The sequence below is a fragment of the Podarcis filfolensis genome, assembly GCF_964270895.1.
Source record: "Podarcis filfolensis genome assembly, chromosome: 3".
NCBI lineage: Eukaryota > Metazoa > Chordata > Lepidosauria > Squamata > Lacertidae > Podarcis > Podarcis filfolensis.
In genome coordinates, this window is record NC_139606.1 from 38,333,850 (window position 1) to 38,357,706 (window position 23,857).

Consider the following 23,857-nt stretch of genomic DNA (forward strand, 5'->3'; position numbering starts at 1 on the left):
AAAGTGCCCATTATTTTCATCCCCACAGGTAAATTGCCCTTTCAAGGAAACACCTGTAGTTGCTGAAGTAATGTGATGTTCTTTTGTGAAACCTCAGATTCCCAGCAAGTGTCACTTTAGGCAAAACTCTGCTGATAGTAATCAAGATGACCAAACTCCACACAGCACGCTTTTTTCAAAATAACAAGTTTTAGTCGCCATAACAGCTTTCCTTGACTGAAGTGCTAACAGCTATTCTGCCAGGTTGCCCAGAACAATGAAGTGACCACTCTGCATTGCATTTGGACAGCTGGTCTGCTGGCACTTATGCCAAACCCCTGCCAAGGTTCCTCAAACAAAGGCTTTTTGCTTCTGAAAAGTGAATGGATTTCCACTCTCAGCCAACTTTCTTCCAATGTTCCTCAGTGAGTTTAGAGGCAATGGATATAGAATCACATAGTTCCAGATGGTGCCTGCTGTGGCTGCCAAACCCTTTTATAGTTTTGTCCTGGTTCCTTTCCTCCACTTCTACTCTTATAAGTTACAGTTACTTCTGTTAAAATAAGTAGCTATTGCTATTTCTTTAAGAGACATTTCCTGCTTGCTATGCCTGTGACACAGTTGCCAGATGTCTGGGAGTTATATGTTCAAAACGCTGTATGGCATACAAGACGTTATCTGAATAGCTCGGTTCAGCATTGATTCCTGTAGTTTACAGGGATTAGATTCACTGAACCAGATGCAACATATAAGGCTTATCCGCAGTTACCTTTCCTCTGCTCTTTTCAGGCATAGTCTGTGCAGGGCTGGATTTAGGTTTGATAAGGCCCTAAGTTACTGAAGGTAATGGGGCCCTTTATATGTCCAGCTGTTCTTTGTCAACAACAAATTGTCGCTTTTTGTTGTTGTTGAATATATGCTATATGGTAATTTATGGACCTAATAGGTCTCTAAAGCCATTTGCACAAAACAAAATATGTATTTTATCAAAGTAATTGAACTGAAATACAATTAAGAAAAGTATATTAATATTGAAATAATTATTAAGCTCTAACTGTATGTAGGTTTTATTTTATTTGTTTTTTATCTTATATTTTGGAAATGTGCATCCACTTTTTAATTTTTTAGGGGGGGCCCAAGAGAGTGGGGCCCTAAGCAATAGTTTATTTAGCTTATACGTAAATCCAGCACTAGGTCCGTGATTTAAAGTTCTGTGTCTGAACACCCTTTTTTCTTCTTCTCCAGAGCTTTCCTCACAAAAACACACTCTTTAGTGCACAATCGGAGCCAACATCAATCCATAGGACACCTGTATTGTTTGTTCCAACTGAATGCTAAAAAGTGGTGGGTGACACTTGTTCCGAAAAGCATGGTCAAAATTAAAGAGTTCAGGAACTCAGACCAGACCAAATTTCATAAAATCATACACAGACAAAACCCTACAAGAGAGAAAAACTCCAAATAATTACACAGATTAAAATAGCTCAGAAGGTAAGAAAACAACAAACACAAGCTTATCCAGCTAATTAACAAAAACACTTACACTTAAATCTCAGTAGGCTGAGCAATGGAACAAGATGCTGTCAAAAGCCCAAATAGATGCTGACCTCGGCTTGGCAGGCTGGCTGCTGAGAGCTCCCACCAATCCAGGTTTTGTGGGAACTTAGACCAAGGGTGTTCACCTCTTCCACCCAATTACCTTGGGACACCAGCCTTGAAGCCTTAAGGGAGACAGCTGTATGTAAGCTCATTATTTCTGAGGTTTTAACCCATTCCTATGAACCAGTCTTAAAGGGGTGATATCACCACAGGCTTTCATGGGGAAAACTCTGGGGTGAAAAACCTCACACATACTCAAGACACTGAGCTTTTATGTGCAGATCTGTGCCTGGAAAGGGCAGGGCAGAAGAATGTGGGTAAGCCCTTAGATGCACGCACCCTGGATCAACTGTAAATAGTTCCTGCCTATATGATATGCACTATTGAAAGGTGCAACAACAGTTTCATTTTTCAAAGTGTTATCTTTGGTCACAGTTAAAGAGAACAATTCTGTTGCAGTATGGCTCCTCTCACAACAATATCCGAACTGCCGCCAAGTAGGCTGTTCAACCTTATCATTTTGCATCAATACCATGCAAGTCTCGTTTATTTATTACCATCTATACAATATCACTGATGTGCATTGCACATTACTCATCAGTACTTTACTCATCCTTTATGTCCCTTGTATCAACACAACAATGTTCCTGTGGTCCTAAAGTGACTTTATAAGATCACAGGCAGCTGCCTACTGAAGCATGAGGTGGGTAACAAGAAGAGGAGTCACTGGACTGTAATACTTATAAAGTGCAAGTCAAATTGAGAACAAGCGGGGAGAGAACAATTTCATGTCTCTGTCTCAAGGAATGATCTTGTTCTGATATTATAATAAGGCTAAGAGGTGACCTTGCTGTTACAGCGATGCTGAATATCTAATTTTAATATACGAGTGAATACTTAATAGCTGGAATTGGTATCCTTCCAAAGCCAAATTAGAAACCAAATAATGGAGGAAGCATGTAAAGGATGATACAGCCACATGTTTTACAAAGCATGCATCTGGATGTTAGTGATAAAACCCAATGCTAATTTATCACTATATAATTAAATACCATTTAGCCAATCATGTTTTGATACTAAATTGGCAACGGTCACTGAGCTTTGTGGAAAGGGAGAATCTGTAGGTAGCAAATCTAATTTTTAGCACAGAATTCCGTTGCACTTTACTGCCCCTTTTACATCATTTCAGCATGGGAAAGTGTTTTCCCCTACACAATAACGAATTAATTCAGTTAATTCAATTCTTGTTTCTATTAAGTGTATTCTTCTAATGACTAACGCTGCTGCATAAAAAGCTTGTTTCCTAACATTATTGCAAACTGATGGAATAAAAGTCCAATCACATGATCATCAGGCTGGTGGTGGCTGAAAGTCGATATTATGAGATGGCTGCATGTGGTGGCTTCCTGCCAGCAGTCGTCAGTATGCACAGACATCACTACACTCATATTTTCATCTTTTATATACTATGCCAGGCAGGGTTAGTAGCAGCCTGCTTAAAAAACAAGCCTTCATGCTCTCACATTTAATACTACATTTAATACAATAGGTGGAGATGGCTTGGTTAGAGCATGGTGCTGATAATGCCAAGGTCACAGGTTTGATCCTCGCACGAGACAGCGGCATATTCCTGCATTGCAGGGGGTTGAACTAGATGACTCTCAGGGTCCCTTCCAACTCTGCAGTTCTATTATTATTCTGTGATTTACAAGAGTGGTGAACCATGCGCTTCAGCCGACATGCAAAGTGAATTCACAGTGGGTTTCTAGCTGTCGTTGCATTGTAATTTGCTTGTGTGAAAGCAGTGTAATACAGTTTTGGTTGCCCCCTCATATTTACTGGGGTGAACCTTGCCTCTGATACCCAAGAATATGGCCTCCTCCAGCCAGAGCTGTCAGTGGTATTGCTAAGTGATTTTAGAGTCTGGACTTTAAATGACTCTTTCCTTTACCTGGCCATGTGCATTACCTCACCCACTCACAATTTGGCAAACCAACGCTGCTGCATTTGGGGGAATCTTCTGCTCATTCTGCTTAGTGGAGAACTGGACGTCTGCCCCCAAGTGCTGCCCTGGTGGACACCATTGTCTGTTGCTTCAATGAGAGGGCCATAATGACACAGTTAGATGCAATCAGATGATGGCTTCCCAGCAGGCTCATTGTAAGGAAATGGTAAGGTAAAGGTAAAGGGACCCCTGACCATTAGGTCCAGTCGTGGCTGACTCTGGGGTTGCGGTGCTCATCTCGCTTTATTGGCTGAGGGAGCCCGGCGTACAGCTTCTGGGTCATGTGGCCAGCATGGCTAAGCTGCTTCTGGCGAACCAGAGCAGCACACGGAAACACTGTTTACCTTCCCGCCGGAGCGGTACCTATTTATCTACTTGCACTTTGACATGCTTTCAAACTGCTAGGTTGGCAGGAGCAGGGACAAAGCAACAGGAGCTCACCCTATCGCGGGGATTGGAACTGCCGACCTTCTGATCAGCAAGCCCTAGGCTCTGTGGATTAGACCACAGCACCACCCACTTCCCAAGGAAATGGTAATTTAGCATAAATTGGCTTAAGACCCCCTTCTGACATTACTCTTCTTAACACAAGTGGTGATGCTACAATGCAGTTCCTCCCCATGTTGTGTGATAATGCTAGAGATCATACAGGAACAGCTCACACCTTCAGATCCTTCTCAACCCCACATTGCTCCGGGTTCCTATGGGGAGTGACGCTAGCACAGGAACTTGTTCATCCAATGTTACCCAGTGCTTTAGGTATGAACCATACTGCACCAGATCTCATGCTACCAAAGGTCATTTCAAAAAGCAGCCAGGGTCAATGGAGTTGAAAATGCAGCTTAGGAGCAAAGGGGCTGTCCCACGTACTTCTTCTCTGATGGCAGACAAAAATATGTTGCCTTATGATTTGGACCTGTATCTGAATGTGCTTTCAAATCTCACCTCATTTACTGGCTCTCTGCCCTCTGAGGCAATTTGCACCAATTAATTAATTCGTTTCATCTCACAACTGCACATGCACACCATAGAGTAGTTGTGAGGATGTTGTGAGCATGAGCAAGGTAACAGTGGAAAGCATTCGTGGCACAACAGGGGAATGGAGCTTGCGGTGGATTAGCAAAGGGGAGCAAGTCACATTCAGGCAAAGGGAGCTGCCTGTGAAGCGTTTCCTATGCCTCATAGATCTGCTACATACAAACATTGAATCCAAAATAATACTATACAAACAAAAATCCCCGGAACATACAGGAAAAAAAATTTGTTTGTAATTTTTGTTATGATTCTGCATTGAAAATAAAAAAAAATTCAAAAAAAAAAAAGATCTGCTACATACGTGACTACATAAGTGACTAAAAGTGGCTAAAATTTAGCTGTGGACTAAATATCTTATTGGTGCCAGGGTGGCACTGTGGGTTAAACCACAGAGCCTAGGGCTTGCCGATCAGAAGGTTGGCGGTTCAAATCCCCGCGATGGGGTGAGCTCCAGTTGCTTGGTCCCTGCTCCTTCCAACCTAGCAGTTCGAAAACACATCAAAGTGCAAGTAGAGAAATAGGTACCGCTCCTGCGGGAAGGTAAACGGCGTTTCCATGCGCTGCTCTGGTTTGCCAGAAACGGCTTAGTCATGCTGGCCACATGACCCAGAAGCTGTACGCCAGCTCCCTTGGTCAATAAAGTGAGATGAGCGCCGCAACCCCAGAGTTGGCCACGACTAGACCTTTAACAAATATCTTATTAAAGCAATTCAGAGACACAGTGATAAAGGGGGATGGGGTGCTCCAGCAGAAATATCTACTGATCAATCCAGCTTGCCCAGGACAAGCTGAAACTCTTTGAAGAAATAGTAGGACAGAAAGGAGAACATAAGAAGAGTCTTTCCAGGAAGGATGCATCCTGTTCAGCATCCTGTTCTCACTGTGGCCAACCAGATGCCTATGGGAAGCCCACAAGCAAGACCCAAACTGAAAAGCACTCTCCCATTCATGCTCTCTAGCACCTGGTATTCAGAGTTGTACTGCTTCCAACACTGGAACAATGCTTGTTATTTCTTTATTTAGAATAATATATATGCCTCTTTTTCGAAGCCTGTGTGATCCTTTACAGAGGGAATAAGAGAGGCTAACACCTGCAACACAGCTCAATACAGAGCAATGCACAAAGTGTGCGGGTTTAACCCACTGTAATTTAATAAACTGACACTTAAAACAACAACAAAACTCTTTTGTGCTTCCCCCCCCCCCCAGCTTTCTGGTTGATGGAATCAATGGAACTGATAGTCCTGATGATAAGACTGACTTCATGTGACAAATACAATTATTTTTGTCATTTGGATTTGCAATACTCCTGGCTAAAAAACAAATGCATACCCGTTTCCATGGAAACTTTACAAGTATGCAATTATTGTTACAAATAACAAACAAAAAAACCACCCTTAAAAAGAGCTTTAATCAAAACAGAATGTTTGCGAAAATAAACTCAAAAAGCCCAGTGTGTCTGTCAGTTGTTTCTATAAATCTTCACATACAGATGGGCTTCTTTCTTCTCATTATTCTCACCCATGCAGTGAGGCTGAGAAGTGTCATGAAGACAAGTGCTTCCTGGATATACCACAAACATCATCTACAAATGTGCAAAGGGGCAGGTGTTTACTGCCATGAAAGCAGATATATTCATGGTTCAGTAACAACTATATTTGTTCATTGCAGCTGGCACAGGCTGCTACTGCACCCACGGTAGCATGGGCAGACAATAATGCATATTATCCTCTGCCATCCTCAGTGTTTTACATGCAGCCAAAGCAGGGGTACCTTCTAGATCTTGCTGTTGGACTCCAACTTCCATCATCCCTGACCATTGGCCATGACCGGAGTGGTAGGAGTTGAAACCAATAACATTTTGAGGCCATCCCATTGGCTACTCCATAGCCTATTAACCAGGGGTCTAAATATGTGGTGTTTGTTACCATCTGGCGTAAATATACAAGGTAGCCTTTTCATGATAGCCAATGACATTAGTCAGATTGGCCATCAATAACGAGTAGCGTTAAATGAAGGAAAAAAAGACCCTGAATTACTTTTTTTAAAAAAATGTAATATCCAGTTTGGGAATATAGATTTCACACCTTTTGCTCAATTTGGGTCCAAGAGGGCTCAAATTGACTGGAAAAGATCAATAATGTATTGAAATGATTTTGGGGAGCTTCACTAAAAAAAAGCTTAACAAAAATCTTATTTTTCAGATTTCACTGATGGATAAAATTCCTGCATGTTATATACTACTATTTACCTTATTTATCTGACACTGAACTGTGATTGATCATATCTGTTGGGTAACAGGCTCAATGAGGGAGGGAGGGGAGCCATGGAACCTGTCTTGCCCGAGGGCCTCCTAAAACCCAGAGCTGGGACCAGCTGCTGTTGTTCTGAACTTTCTGTCTTTGAAGACTGGTGGCTGATCTTTATATTCAGCTAAATCACATGGTACAGCATTTACTGGGACCATGATACTTCAGACTGCAGGCAAGGGAAGTAAAGAAGTTTAAATGCTATTCTCACCTGCTCACAGGAACACAGAAACCTGCCTTATATGGAGTCAGACCATTAGTCCATCTAGTTCAGTATTGTCCATGCTGCCTTGCAAGATTTCAGAAAGCAGTTTCTCCCAGCCCCACCTGGAGATGCCAGGGATTGTATCTGGGGTGTTCTACAAGCAAAGTAGATGACCACCACTTCCAACCACTGGTGGAGGAAGAGGAGTGCGGGGGGAGCGCACTGCTCCCGGCAGCGCGATCCCGGTCGGGTGCCATTGTGGTTGCCCCCCGCTCGCGCTGGACGCCATGCCCCACAGGCGGCATGCCATACCCCCAGGACATGCGCCACGCCCCTGCAGGTGGCAGGACTCTCGCCATCCCTGCCCCCGCCTGCTCTCCGCCCCCCCCCCCGGTGCCGGAGCATGAAGCTCCGCCACTGCTGGGAACATTCTAGTCAAAAATTTATTAGCAGATCCTGAAGTCTCATGGGGCTTTTAAAGCAGAGGAAGGTTTGATAACACAATACAAACTGCTAAGTCACTCTGCAATTTAAATTATGTTTTATGCTATTTCTTCTGCATATATTTACGGACCCCAAATCCTTAGTGTTTCCTTACTCATATGTACTTGTCCCCGCCTCCCCATTAATGCCTGCTTTCCAACCTGTCGTCCATAAGGGCACAGCAGGGACTATCAATGTTTTTTGGGACTGGGGGCCCAACTGGAGGAACTGTTGCAGGCACTCCACACATCCTGTAACCAAGCACAGGCTGCAACCTAGTCCACTGGCTACAAAGATATCCTACTTTCAAGCCTTAGGGGAAGGGACCTTAGGGGCACCAATGGAGGGGTCTGCAGATCCTCATGTGCTTGAGAGCCAGTGTGGTGTAGTGGTTAAGAGCGGTAGTCTTGTAATCTGGGGAACCGGGTTCGCGTCTCCGCTCCTCCACATGCAGCTGCTGGGTGACCTTGGGCTAGTCACACTTCTCCGAAGTCTCTCAGCCCCACTCACCTCACAGAGTGTTTGTTGTGGGGGAGGAAGGGAAAGGAGAATGTTAGCCGCTTTGAGACTCCTTAAAGGAAGTGAAAGGCAGGATATCAAATCCAAACTCTTCTTCTTCTTCTGCTCATGGGCACCACATCGGTGATTCCTGTATACAGTCCCAATAACTCTATGGCCATGCATTTTATTTGTATGTGTAGATTGGCTCTAAGTTTGATGACCCTTGGCCCAAATTTTACTTGGCTTTCTAGTCTTCATATATCCTTTCCTGTTTGAACTGTTCATATTGTATGCACTCAGCTTGTAGCACGTGGTTTGACCATTCTGATGCAGCCCTTCCAGTGTGTGATACAGGAATTTTAATGGCTCTTGAAGTCTCCTTTTGGCACAGCTATGATTCCTTGTTTGTTACCATAGATACTGTACTTTTTGTTTGCATTACCTTACACCTAAGAGATTCCCACAGGTAGAATTATTCGATATAATTATTCACAAATACAAAAATTTATAAAACGAATCTGACATTTTATTTGTTTAAGATAGTTTCTGCCCTTTTTCCTTCCAGAACGGTGAATGCCAACTTCTGTCTTTTCTCCCTTTGTGTAACTGTTATTGATTTGCCTCTATAAATTTAAAATTGCTAAGAATTCTAGTTACATGTTTTGCTCATCGAAAAGGAAGAGCTGGTTTATCTGAATCTCACCAACCATATGAAATAAATGCAACACAGTTAACTTCAAAACAAAGCTCTGGAAACACACAAGAATCCACCCTACAAATGGCACAATAAACACTTTTTAAAAAATTAAAAGGACTCTGTCAGAGGTGACCAGTTCTGTTCTGCAATCCATCAGCTATGATATAGTATGGTGACCTACTTGCTTCTCCAGTCTTTATCATGTTTGCCCCCAAACCACACATGAGATGTAGGTCATCATTATATTATTCCTGTCTAGATGGAGAACTGAAGGTGAGGGAAAGCAGCCAGCCCAGGGGCAAATAGTAAGTCTATGGCAGGGAACCATTAGTTCTATGATGGTGCATCACTATAAATTCCCATCTAAAGACAGGGAAATGAGCCTGGGATAATTGCTATGGATAGCAGAGAAGCAGAAGAAAGGATTTAGAGATTGGGGAAGTAAAGGCGGGGAGGGGAGAATGAGGGTTGCATGAGAGATGATGGATAAGCTAGAGTATATGGATACCTAATGGTTATTTCAATAGTAGTAATGAGCAGCAAAGTACACAGTTTAAACTATTTTCCAAGTTGAATAGGCTAATTCCTCAAAAAGTTATAGTTTCAGGCTCTTTATCTGCCAAAAAAATATAGAAAGAAAAGCCCTTTTGAATCTCTGAGTGTTTCCCCCTGATTCTCCTACATTAAAGAGTCTATTTCCATGTTACTGCAATTATACCTTCAAAGGAGACATACATCACACTTGTGGAAAGTACTCTACTAAGTGGGCCCCCTACTAAGGTGTGCTTTTCACCTGGACCAGGGACATGAAGGTACATCTGTAAAATGTCTTGAAAAGTTAGGAAGTCCGTAACTGCTTTGAACCAGTGCAGGTCCGTTACAGTGGCTTGGCTCCTGAGTCGTTTGTCTTTGAATGGAAGGTTCACAGACCCAATGCAACAAAGACCCCTGTGTGTTGTGTGTGTTGTTAGCCAAATTCCTCCTGCAGCCTGCTTGTACAACTTCCCATGTTGTTCTTCACAACCCTCTAGATGGGATTTTGAGCAAGGGGTGGAGTGGGATAATTGAGAAGGGTGAAACCAGCAAATATCACCTCTCTCCCTTCTGCCAGGTGGAGTATCTCTTGAGGGTTCCTGCTCATGGGAAAGCTGGGAACCAAGTCAATACGACCAAACACTTTCTTCTTTCTTTAACTCTCTATGGGCTGTTTTACATGGTGACCTCCTGCCGGAAAAGAAGTCTCCAACTGACAGTAGCAGTTATCAGCTCTGGTGATGGGGTGGGGTGCAGCCAAAATGGAAGTCCCTGTTTTAGCCTGTTTCTCAGCAGCACTGCTACCCTTTTTCAGCTACTGAGCTAGGACTGTCTTGTTTAGGTGAACAGCTGTAATTGGGGTGGGTGGGTTCGCTGCTTCCCCTTCAACGATACGTTCTCAGTCTTCCTCTTGGCAGCCTAAAGAAGACAGGTGCTGCCAGGGAGACCGAGTAGGCAACTGACTGCAGCAGCAGTGGCAATGACAGGGCTGAAACAGGGCTATCTAGTTGGCTGAATGATACAGCTTAGCAAAGGCTTATCTATAAACAGGGGTTGGATTGCAGGCTCCACAGTGAACTGGCCCTAGCCTCACAGTATATATTACTGCAAGAAAATGACAAAGAGGTCCAATGCTGTCATGTGTGGGTTGAATAAGGACAATGTTTTAATGGTGATGATGATGATAATAAATCACACAGTAGGTATTAATTGGCTTACCAATAACAGGATGCCTATGTTGTTGTTGTTGCTGCTGCTGTTTTAAGTAACAAATTTAATTTCAAACACATCATTCACCTCTTCATTTAGCATTCTCTGAATCCTTTGACCTCCCTCTGCCCTTCCATGGTTACCATTATCAATCTCCCCCCCTCCCACTGCTTATCTTATGTTCTCTAATTTGTTAAAAGAATAATAATCCATTTTTCCATAGTTTCTCGTACATTACAAGCATTACTTTCATCCTGACAAAGTTTTTAGTTGTTTAAGGAATGGGGGGAAATTATAATGTAATCCAGGATGCCTATGTTAACAACTGTTTCGTGAAGAAACACTTGGCATTATGTATTTGTAACTGTCTGTGTATTTTAAACATTTCATTTGCTTCTGGCCTGTTTATGCGCGCGCGCACACACACACACACACACAAATACTCCGTGCATCTGACAAAGTCCACAAAGGCTTGTGCCATAATAAATTTGTTTAAGGTAACACAAGACTGTTAGTCATACCTCGGGTTGAATGTGCTTCGGGATGATAGTGTTTGAGTTGTGCTCCGTGGCAACCTGGAAGTACAGAGTGCGTTGCTTCCAGGTTTCACTGCTTGCGCATGCGCAGATGCTCAAAATGACGTCATGCGCATGCGCAGAAGTGCCAAAACGTGACCTGCGCACACGCAGACGCGTGGACACGGGTTACGTTTGCTTCTAGATGCGAACGGGGCTCCGGAATGGATCCTGTTCGCATCTAGAGGTACCACTATATTTGCTACAGCAGAGAGCTACCCCCTCTGAAAATTGTAAGAAAATGGGCAATCTTGTTCTGTGTCCCTAGTTTGTTCAACAATATATGGCCATTCCCTTAACACTCAGCAGTGATGCAACAGGCTCATTGACTCTCACTGTGCACTTCATGTACAAAAGCAATACCCACTGCTTTCTGCCATTACACACTATTGCTTGCATTATTTTACACAATATGTCACTTCAATGTGCATCTCTTGCATTCTTTGCTGAACAAATGTTCCCCTGGCTGTGATAGCAACTGTAGCTACTACACAGCATCTGCTCTTTTAACTGTTACTCTCTGCCACTTATTGGAACATTTTCCATTCCTTTCTCTGTCTCTCTTTTTTTTCTTAGGTGACCCAGCAAATCACCCATGTCTCCTAAGCCGTATTTTTCTTCTTAATGAGCTCTGACTGACAATGCTATACGGACATCTTTCCATATCAGTATTTTTTACCCTGCCTGTGAATCTTATTGGCAGATTGTAACAACATTACTAGCTACAAACACACTGCTAATGGGTTCTTCCCACAGCCAGTGTCTACCAGTCCTGAATAGCCTGGGTTTGTTTTTTAATTGTATAGAATCTTTTATCTTTCTTGAACAGCTTAAGGTGCAGGCTGAATTCTGTATTTTCAGAGGCCACTCAATTAAAAGTGCTGGCTTTTAAGCCCTTAAATCTTAAGCCCTTTGAAGCCCTTAAATCTTTTCACAGAATCATAGAATGGTAGAGTTGGAAGGGACCACAAGGGTCATCTAGTCCAACCTCCTGCAATGCAGGAATCTTTTGCCGAATATGAGGCTTGAACCCACAACCCTGAGGTTAAGAGTCTCATGCTCTATTGACTGAGCTATCCTGAAGATTTAACCCCATTCCCATGCCTCCTACTCCTTTTTCAACTCTCTATTGCACACAGACCACCCCCATTTCCATGCCTCATCTTTTATCCTATCCTGCAGCCCCCTTTGAGCACCCACCCCATGCTCACATATGTTAAACATGAATATAATATTAAGAGCAAGCAAGCCTGGCAGTTAACTTGTTCAGTTAAATATTAAGTTCAGACAAATGATGTACATATATTACTGTCTGCTTTGTAATAAAATATATCTTCTAAGCAACTACAGTGGTACCTTGGTTTATGAACTTAATCTATTCTGGAAGTCCGTTCTTAAACCAAAACCGTTCTTAAACCAAGACGTGCTTTCCCTAATGAGGCCTCCTGCCGCCAGTGCCCTTCCACCGTTCTGTTCTCAGACCGAGGTAAAGTTCTCAAACCAAGACACTATTTCCAGTTTTGCGGAGTTTGTAAACCAAATTGTTCTTAAACTGGACTGTTCTTAAACCGAGGTACCACTGTACACTGAATGCTGAAGACAGCACATGGTAGCAGGAGTGAAACACAACGTGTGAAGGTTCTATGGAACGTTCCTCATCCTTTAGCTCTCTCATCTGAGGTGTTGCAGAAAATAATAATTTCATAAAACTGTATTTTGATGATTCCATTTTCTTTTAAGCCTATGGCCTAGCTAAACTGAAAAGGCCTGTCCCTGCCTATCTTTTAGGGTACGGAATTAGCTGCTTTTAGTTACTGTACGTAGCAATTGTCCGTTCCAGAACACTGAAAAGAATGAACCATTACTGTAGAATCTATGGTGGTCGGTGTGTGCATAAAAAGAGAATCAGCTAGGCATGGCAATTGTTATTAATCTTGAAAGCACAACATTACAGTAATTAGCCGGGAGGAACTAAGGGACAGAAAAGACACATTACTGGTGGTACGGGAAGCCAGTTTTCCTGAGCCACACACAGCTGCACTTCAGCTTCACATATCATAACATCAGCGAACTGTTTTGATATTTGTGAGGGGAAAATCAAGTTCAGAGGTCAAACTTAGCTCTTATGTAACTCAAGTAACTTATTGACCAGAAGAGCCACTGCAGTGGGGAAGCCACACAAGGGCCATTTGTTTTTCTGCAGAGCTGGGCCTTGCCATCTTGCTCCCTGAGGCAAAGGACAGGGTGATGCTCCCTACTCATTCCAGATGCTACAAGCTGATCCACAGTGGGACCACAAGCTCCTTTGGTTGGCAGTGGGTTCACCTTCATTACAGGCTTGATGGCCCCCTCTTAGGTTCCCTGTGTCAGCAGGGGATCAGACTAGATTTCCTTGAGGTCCCAACCCAGCTTTAGGATTCTAGGAAATGACTGTTCCCCACAACGTAATTTCTGCTGTAGGATCAGGACTATGTCTTTTGACATGTGAACTTTTCTGTTCTTTTATTCCTTGCTAGATGATGGAACCAAATTAAGTCACTGCAGCCTTCGCACATTTTTTGCCCCTGTTGCATTTGAGAGTTTTATCAAGCATGTATTAGTTCTGCATTTGCACATTTTAGTATCTTGTGTGAAGTAATTTACATGATCTTGATTAAATCTCACTCTATAAAGACTCTTCATATATTGAATTTCTTCAATTTGTTCAGAATGTATCCTATTCTGTCCCTACCCTCAATGAGATCTGTAACCCTTGCCAGCTTTTTATCACTTTAATATTGGATTAGTGTGATTCTCTGCCTCACCTACCAAAATTGTTAATGAATCAGTGATCCCTGGTATTCCTTTCAGAAGCCCATTTGACATCTCCTCTCAAATAGTCATTGCACAATGCATAATTACACTGTTTAATTTTAATCCCATTTTGTATCCATTTGACAGCAGTTCCATCAAATATGCATTTCATTAGCTTTCCCAAGAGAAATGCTACATCCAGTATTAAGTACACTGCATGTCCTTTATGCTATATAGACTGAACAAAGAACAAAATATTGAGCCTAGCATAATTAATCATTGGCAAAGCCATTCCACCAATTATCCATATTTCTATAGGTAATTGTGAAGTGACAGCTCATTAATAGAACTATAAGTAAACCATATACGGTATCTTAAATCAAGACCATTGACTTAGAACAGTTATGATGCAATTCTAATAAAACATTAACAATTGTTTTAATATTCTCCAAGTTCCTCAATATTGTCTCTGTTCAACTGTGATCATTCTAGGATACCAATAATTTTCACCAAAAAAATCAGTTGTTGATTATCATATCACTTCCAATAATTTCTCTCTTTTTCGAATATATATTCTAAGATTTACACTTAAAGGAGAGCTTGGCTAGTTTGAATATTCTGAAATTTATTCTTAAAAACCATGATGAATGGTTTTTAAACCATTAAACTACCATTAAACTACCATTCTGGCAACAAGAGCAGTATTTTCCACTGCACAAAACAGAAGTATTTTAAGAACCCTTTTGCTCCCATCATGCCCTCAGATATGCAGAATCGCGAAAGTGGCACATACTACGAGTGCTTAATAAACAAGTGAGGTGTAATGAATGTAATTAAAGTGAATAAAATGGTGGCATTTCCAAAACTATTTGATGAATAGGCTAACAGTTGTGGCCCGAAACAGCTACATGCCTCCTTAGAGGTTGCAAAATTATCACGCAAGTGCTTGAAATTTGCAGCTGCCACTTCAGAATCTCAAGCCTTCACACGGCTGTGAGCTGGACTAGTGCCTAACACCTAATGGGGGCTCCTCCCAAGCCTACAAAATGTTTTCCCCCAGCCCTGTTCCTGTACTATTTTGGATAGTAATTTGCAAACCTGCTGTTTACACTACCCTCTCTCCTCTTTATATTGTTATGAGTTGAGGGTTTTTTCTTGATCATGGGTCGGCAAACTAAGGGCTGTGGGCCAGATCAGGCCAAAATGCCTTCTGGATCTGGCCCACGGATGGTCTGGGAATCGCCGCATGGATCGCCAGTGCATGCGTTCTTTTCCTCTCCCTCCCTCTGCGGTAGCGCTGCCTCCACCTCCTCCCTCCCTCCTCCCGGCTTCCCCCTGCCCTGCCTAGAGGAGGAACGGGGCTGGTTGTTGGTGCCAACAGCAGCAGTGCTTGAGCGGCTGCCATTTTAAGCAGCCCTTTCACACGCTGCTCATCATCCCTCCACCGCTGCCAGTCCCTGCCACTCGCAAGACACAGGTAAGCAGCCACTGGGGATCATGGTGCTCTTGCATCATTTCCCCCCCCCCAAAAAAAATTATAGTCCAGCCCCCCACAAGGTCTGAGGGACAGTGGACTGGCCCCCTGCTGGAAATGTTTGCTGACCCTTGGTCTTGATGACGCCCTGAGTCCCTTCCAGTTCTTGGGATCCTATATCAGTAGGGTAGAATGAGCAAGAGCAAGCTTGCCAAACTAGTTCCTTTGTCTATGTAATGGCATTGGCTCTCACACACTACACTGGCTATTGTTCTCCTACCTAACAGACTTTTTGGTGAGTGGGTGGAGGAAGGCCCACCCTTTAGTTCTACGGCACAGAGCAACTGCTTTGGTTATGCTTATCATGGCAAAACCATAACAAATTGAGCTGGAAGCTGGAGGCACGGATACATGCTTGCTCTGTGCTGGATCCAAAGCTGCAACTAATTAGGAAGCAAGACTTTTTGGGTGTTAATGCTGCGTGCACCTCCATCCTATGCTGGGATTGTATATATGTGTAAGTAAAACCATATATTCTAAAGGCACTTGTCTTTGCTGACACTCATTCCAAGGAAACTGAGTTCTGGGTGGTACATAGAGGATGCTCCCTAGTTCCCGAATTCTCTTTTACCAAAAGGTCACCATCACCTCGCCTATCCACCAACGCCTCTTCTCTGAATCACCTTGGTTTGACAAGGAATGTAAAGCCCTCAGAAGGCGAATTAGGAAAATGGTCAGAATCATCAAATTTTCCAACGACCCCCAAACCCGTGTAAAGCTCATAGATATTAAAAGGACATACAGAAACATGATCCATTGCAAGAAACAGCAGCACATCTTAGAGGCTTGGTCCACTCTTCGTTCGGCTGTAGAGAGGCATGACTCCCGCTCCTTTTGGCGCTTAGTTAGACCTTCGGCACCACTCAATTCAGCTACCCAGATCTCCGCTGACGAATGGATTGCCTATTATTCAACCAGTTTCGCCTCTCCAAATCATCTCGTAGATCTCCTTCACCCCCCGTCGGACTTCTGTTCCAGTTCTCTTAGTCCCACTTCTTCAATAAACTTTACCTCAACTCGCATCTTCAACATCATAATGTCCATGCGAAGGAATAAGGCCCCCGGCCCAGACATGGTCCCGTTGGACCTTTTCCTGACTGATCCTATTTGGTGGAGCGAACAGCTGACTCCTGTATTCTCCGCTATCTCCTCCGCCCTAGACATCCCCGACTCCTGGAGAGAAGCTATAATAGTTCCGATCTTCAAAGGCGGCCAGCCAAACATCCCTAGGAACTATCGCCCCATTAGTTTATTATCTATTCCGGGAAAAATATTTGCCGCTGTTTTACTGGAAGAACTTCTTTCATGGGTCCAGGAGAGGAATATTCTACCGCTAGAACAGATTGGCTTCCGAAAGTCAGCATCAACCATGGACCACTGTCTAACTCTTTATCACCTTGCCAGTAAATACACTGCACCAAGGCAAGGCCACTTATTTGCCGCTTTCATGGACCTGGAGGCCGCCTTTGATTCCATTCCTAGGCAGAGATTATGGTCCAAACTTGCCCGTCTGGGAATTGATCCACACCTCCTCTCCCTAATTATTTCCCTTTATTCAAACACCACAGCTTGCGTCCGAAGTGGTCCCAACGGCTCCCTTACCACCCCATTCCCAACGGCCAAGGGCGTCCGACAAGGTTGTCTCTTGGCCCCTTTACTGTTTAATCTCTATCTTCATGATGCAATTTCCCCTTTGAAGCTAGCAACTAAGTATCCACCTCACTTAGCAGGTCACCCCGTTGCTTCCCTTTTCTATGCAGATGATGCTGTCATCTTATCCAGAACAGCTGCGGACCTAGCAAATGCAGTTAATGCATTTATCGCCTATTGTAAGGCGGAAGCTCTTAATATTAATTATAAAAAATCAAAAGTCCTTCACTTCACTCGTTCTCGCAAACTCAAGCTGGAGCCGCTTAAGATCACAGGTGGCTACTTAGAAAAGGTAAAAGCCTTTAAATATCTAGGCTTAATATTCACTTATAATCTCTCCTGGACTACCCATCTACAATCTGCCTTTTTCGCCGCAACCACGACCTCCAATGCCATTGTCCGATTTTACCACCAGAAGGGCGGCAAACACCTTCCAGCAGCAATTCAAATATTTAATGCTAAAGTTGTTCCTAAACTATTATATGGCTGTGAAGTATGGACTACAGCAATATCAGGTAATTTGGATCGCCCACTTCATATGTTTCTGAGATCTCTTTCCGGTGTCCCGAGATGCGTCTCAGGTGCAGCCCTACGACTTGAGTTCGCCCAGCCCTCAATTGTAAAACGAGCATGGTGTCGAGCCATTTCCTATAGCTCCCACCTACTAGCATCGGATGCTCGAATTAGAGGTGGTTTTTCCAACCTGATCCTAAGAGATATTCATAATTCCCCTTGGAAAACTACAATCAACCTCAAACTCCGCTCTCTTTCTAATCTGAATTGCAAAACTGTTCTTAAATTAGAGTGTATCAGTCCGGCGGCCCTACCTTCAATTAAAAAGAAGTTACAGCTACTTGACTTCTCTAACACAGCTGCCGATGCAAGAGGGCCGTGTTCAGGCCTAGCCCTAGCTATTCCTCCCCCTGAAGGAATCCCTCTATACTGCTTCACAATTTCTTCGGAGGCTAAGCGAAGGGCCTTTACCTGTGCCCGTCTCAACTGTTTTCCTACAGCAGTTCTGTCGGGTCGTTATTCCAGAGTCCCCATCGCAAACAGAACATGCAACTGTAATGACTCGGCCCTGGAGACTATGGAACATGTAATGCTCTTCTGTCCCAACTGGACAGATGAAAGATCTCGGTTTTTAACTCCTCTCATGAACAAGCTTCATCTCCCAATCCAGCCCTGGATAGTGTCCCTCTTTTTGCAAGATTCTGATTGTTGGATCACCGAGATGACAGCTAACTTCCTGCTCAGTGTGATGAGGAGGAAGGCTGCACTGGCTTCTTTTTCGGCACCACAGCTGTAGTCGATACTCTGCACAGTCGGATGAGGTTCCAGGTAGCTTTGTAGTGCAAGGACGGTGGAGCTGGGACGGATCCGGGGAGCTGAAGGACCCCTTTGATGATCCTCCTCCAGCCTCGGCAGTTTTTTGTCTTTTTGTTCTTGAACTATCGGTCATTCGGTGTTTTGGATCCCCTGTTGTTTCTGTTATCTCCTTTCCCCCCCCTTTGGGTATTTGCCCAGGACGATGTCTGCCTTTGCCTCCCCACCCCCATTTTATGTTATGCTGTTATTTCTGTGTATGTTGTGCTATGGCCACACGGCTAATGCAATAAAATTTATATATATAAGGTCACCAAACTTATACAGCAAGCAATCCTTTGTTCCTAAGTCTAAATGCTGCCTTTTACATATCTAGCCCTTGGCTGTCAGATAAAGTAGCAACCCTAGTTTTCCCAGTGATAAATGCCACATAGAAGTATGCACATTTCTCCTAGGTATAGAACTTCAGAAACCACGAAGAAGCTACTGAGAGACGCAAGCCAACTAAAACAACTTCTTTTACTAGTAAGGATAACAGGTAGGTAGCCGTGTTGGTCTGCCATAGTCGAAACAAAATAAAAAATAAAAATTCCTTCCAGTAGTACCTTAGAGACCAACTAAGTTTCTAATTGGTATGAGATACCAATAACAAACTTAGTTGGTCTCTAAGGTGCTACTGGAAGAATTTTTTATTTATTTAGTAAGAATAACGTTACACGATAAAGGATAGATGAGACTGGCTTGCAGTTTGCAAAGCCATAGCAAGCAAACAAAGAAGGACAGACATTGTATATAGGATTTTATGCATAGCTGAGGGCAAACCCCCTGTAAGAATGCACACAAAAAGAGCAAGGAGCATCTCTGTAAATGAGAGTGGCTGGATGGCTCCAAAACTAGGGTTTTGCATGCTTTGAAGCTTTTACAGGAATATCTAATTTATGAGCTAAATCTAAAAGTGCACATTTTAAAAGCACAATTAAAAGATGGATGGAAGCTTTCTAAATCAAAGCAAGATTTGATTTAGATACCCATGGGATATCTGAATACATAAACAATACAATAAATTACTGCTATGAGATAAGACACATAGTTGTACACCATGCATCTCTTTGAACATGCTCCTTCCTAACTAGCTTCATGGTTATATTGCTTTATTGTTTTATGGCCACTTAATTGCAGGAATTTTACCTTCCTGCCTTTGTATTTTTAGATGGGAAGCCCAAAGGTTGGCATGTAAGTCTCTCATGGCTTATCTCTTTGGCAGAGAGCTCCAGTGTAATATTTACTGTATAAATGGGCAGAATTAAGCTGATGGAAATTGTTAATAGGAATATTTTTCATGGGGTTCAGTACATCACTAATTTTGATACTTTGGACTAGAACTCCCTACATACCTGACCACTGGCCATGCTGGCTGAGGGAGCTGATGGAAGCTGTAATCCACAGCTTATCTAGAATTTACCCATACAATTGTAAATTCCAAGAAAATACAGGCTTCTGCGGGAAAGCCAGGGCTGCATTTATTTTACCATTGAGGGTGAGATGGCAAGTGGACATACAAAAATAAAATAAAAAACCTGTAACAATGAATGCAGATTGTGTTCTCCTTGTTAATGGCAGGCACTTGGGGTGGACAATGGCCTGCTGATTCAAAGGACTGTCTCAACACGAAAAATGAACATGCACCCCCCTAACTTACAACCTCCCTTCTCTATTATTTATAATAATGCTTTGACAAAGTATAACATTTTATCCAATTATAGATACAGATGAGTCACTGGCTTCACTGCTTGTCAAGACTGGATTATTTTATGGCCTCAGGATTTATTTTTTTATTAAAAAAAACCCCATTTGTTTCTCATGTAAAAATTAGAAACTGAATTTTTCAATATATCTAGGAGATCTTCTCAACTATATTGTTGACTTGAGTTCTGGCTGTTATCCTAAGCATACAGATACTAGGAAACCATACATGTTTACTCAGAAGTTCAATTCACACTTCTACTGATCTTCCAAATAAGAGTGCAAATTTTTTTTAGCCTTGTGTGAAAGTTCTGCAATTAAAAATACATAACTTGGAAGCAAGGCTGTAATGCAAGTTGCTGAAACTTGTTATCTTAGTTACACCAGTTTGGTTCTAAAGATTTAAATGGTTTAAGGCTCAAGTACTGTGCAGCTTCATTTTATTAAAAAAATGCACAATCCAATCTTCTTCTTCTTTTTGAAAATCAGATAATTGCAGTGATGCAAGAATTATTTGTGTAGGATATAATTATGCATGCTATTATATTGAATTTGGAGACTCAATGGGGTTTTGGTGATATCAGTTTAACATATTTGTGAATTACACTTTGAAGGTGACAAGAGTGGGAAATGAACCCTGAAGAGCCCAAGGCGTCTTTCTGCCCTAGACTTTGTGAGGGGCAGGTAGTGATGAAGACAGGGGAAGTTGAATTGGGCAGCTTGCCAACAATTCTGGCCTTCTTGAAACCAAACAGATATGTTTCTTTCTCCTTTAGAAACAAAGGAGATGAGGAGATGAGAAGTTCTGCAGGTGTGGTCTTCCCTTGTATTAATAAGGAAAAGGTACGTCTGTCACATCTACTAACTTGTGACCTTTAAACTCACAGAAATGGGATATTATCCAACTATTTAGCTTGCACTGGCTCCTCTATGGAGTAAACCAACCTTACGGATAGTAACAGGCTATCCTTACCATGAATCCTCAAAAATAAGTTACATTGAATTCAATGTGTCTTACTCCCAGGTAAGTGGGGTTAGGACTGTGGCCTAAGGTTATCTTCTTTTTTTGCAGAGGGGAGAATGTTTGGTATCCAAGAATGCAAAGAAATAAAGAGTCAAGGGTGATGGGAGTTGTAGTCCAACAACTTGTGGAGGGGCAAAGGTTTTCCACCCCTGGTCTACACAATGAATGATTCATTATTTATATAGCACCATCCCACTGCATGAAAGGATAGGTCCCTGCCCCACGGAACTCACAACTGAACATTCAACACAAGTGAGATCTCACAGAGGAAGGGGAAGGAATCGAGGCAGAAGTAGATAGTCATTCAGTTACACACACTTAGGTGGCGTTGTAATAGAGCATGGTGATTATGGAGTTGTGCAAAAAGTGGATTTTTAGGAAGGAAGGAAGGAAGTCTGACAGCAATTGCATTACTATGCGGAAATATTTCTCCATTATCGCACCAACTGTATGGAATGCTTTTCCCATTGAGATCAACAACTGTGGGTTGTTTTTACCAACTGAAGAAATGCCTGCTCCCTTTGACCCTTAATAGTATTAATACTATTGATTAGTGGTGATTAGTAATTATTGTTAGTGTTATTATTTTTATTGCATTTTTAAATTATGTGAACTTCTTTGGTATTTCTTTCCATCGATGCAAGGCAGTATAGAAAACTTGTAATAAAATAAATCTTGTTAAGTTTCAGGGCCCATGACTATAAGTATTTAAAAAAAATTAAGTGTTCTTGGCAAGTTTTTTGTTTTTTTTTAAGATGCCCCAGCATCAAGGCTGCATTGAGCAACGCTTATAGGGAAGCAAAGCTGCATTTCCAGGGTGATCTAGAATTGCTATTTGTAATTTATCCTTCAGATTTTTAAACAGCACCATACATTTAGCATTCAGACTAATAGTACAGCTCTGCCTCCCATGACAAAATACATTGTGAAAAATGTACATGGCGCTTAAATTCCCACGATGCACCATTTTTGTCAGTGTTCTGGATGGCATTGCTCTAACTGCTCTTGTTCATGAGATCATCGATAATGACCAGCAAAATTTTACTAGGAGGGAACTAAATCATCGTCCTTGAGGGGAGATGGCAAGCCTTTGACAAAACAGATAAATGGAAATATAGCTAGCAATTTTTATGCAGTGGCTGTCAACAACTGTAGTACCAGGCAATGTTTTCGAGCATAACAGACAGCACCAGTTCTGCATGCTGCAGTACATTTTTAGAAAAGTAGCTTTTCCTTCAGCTGCTGGGGCCTATGAGAATGACTGAGAAAGGATGGTGCCAGAATTTCTACTTTTCAGCTGTCCCTTACACTGCCATATGTAACTCTGAGGGATTTCACCCATGCGATCTCCTTATCTTCATTCCCCAATAATACACAGAGGGGACAAGTAACAAATCAGATTGGTTAATTTACATATACATTATATTTTTCACAATAGGGCATGGAAAAAATGTAGGTTTTTTTTTTAATTGGCTTTTTGTCAATTGCTTTTAAGCACGGGACTACATGCACACACACACACACACACACTAAGGAAGGCTGTGGAGTTGGTTACAAAAATACAAAAATGTGCAGGTGCTCAGTTTTGAGATATTACAGCAAAAATCCTAGAATACACATCGTGTACATTCCCCCCCCCCTCCACATAATGTTTTTCACATTGAATTTATATATTCTTTCCCCCAGTGCATGCAAGCAGGGCCAGCCCACTCATGAGACAAGGTGTGGTGACCGCCTCAGGTGGCAGCTGATCTGGCCTCCAAGGAATGAATTGCCCACCACTGCTGCCGCAGTGGCAGCAACAACTGCGGAGCACTCCTTAGATGCCGGGTCTGCTGCCATTTCAGCAGGCACCCCCCAATACCATGTCTACAGCCCCCTCTTGGGGAATAGGAGGCACTGCAGGTCTCCTCTAGCACTTGTTCCCAATGTAGATTTTCGCTCTACCTTTCTTCCCTGAGGCGTACTATTTTGTGGTTCGCCCGACACCAAAATGTATTGAGCCAGCAAGCAAGCAAGAATGCACCCCCCCCACATTTGTTAAACAAAACTTCACTGTAAGTGTATTCTTACCATGAGCGCACCGACAATCATATCAATCTTTCTACGTTTTTTCACTGGTGTGGCATTGTCTTCTTTCTTGATCTCCAAGGGCAAGGTTTTATTCAACTTGAAATGTGGTCCAGTTCAAAATCCCACAATCCAGGACACAGGCGACTGCCATGCGTAGAATATTTTGCCTGAAAAAATAAATTCAAACCTCTGAGTTGTATGGTATGGACTGTATGATACGCTTGCCCCATAAAAGCAAGCTGAGGCATGTGAAGCACATTTCATTAGGGCAGGGCGGTCAAACTTTTCCTGCCAACTGGGCCATACTAGTACATTGACATGGAACCCACGGACTGCACACTGCCTTGTTGCATGGAGGAGGGGAGAGTGAGTCCAAAAACTGATGCCCCCACCAAGTACTCATGCCACCTTTCCAAAGCCAGATAAGTAAGGTGCTAGATTTAGAGGAGGCCTGAGGGCTCTGACAGGATCCTAGAGCAGGGGTCAGGTCCACTGTCCCTCAGACTTTGTGGGGGCTGGACTATATTTTGAAGAAGAAGAAGAAAGAACGAATTCCTATGCCCCACAAATAACCCAGAGGTGC

The 23,857-nt window shown here is 42.7% G+C and overlaps 1 protein-coding gene across 1 annotated transcript in view; it reads right to left on the reverse strand.

Moving 5' to 3' along the window:
- Positions 1 to 23,857, reverse strand: part of B3GAT2 (beta-1,3-glucuronyltransferase 2) — a 157,394-nt gene that overhangs the window by 131,005 nt on the left and 2,532 nt on the right. Inside the window, exon 2 of the mRNA XM_083607400.1 lies at positions 23,275 to 23,441. The gene's annotated coding sequence lies outside the window, so the exon portion shown is untranslated. The remainder of the gene's footprint in view (positions 1 to 23,274; positions 23,442 to 23,857) is intronic.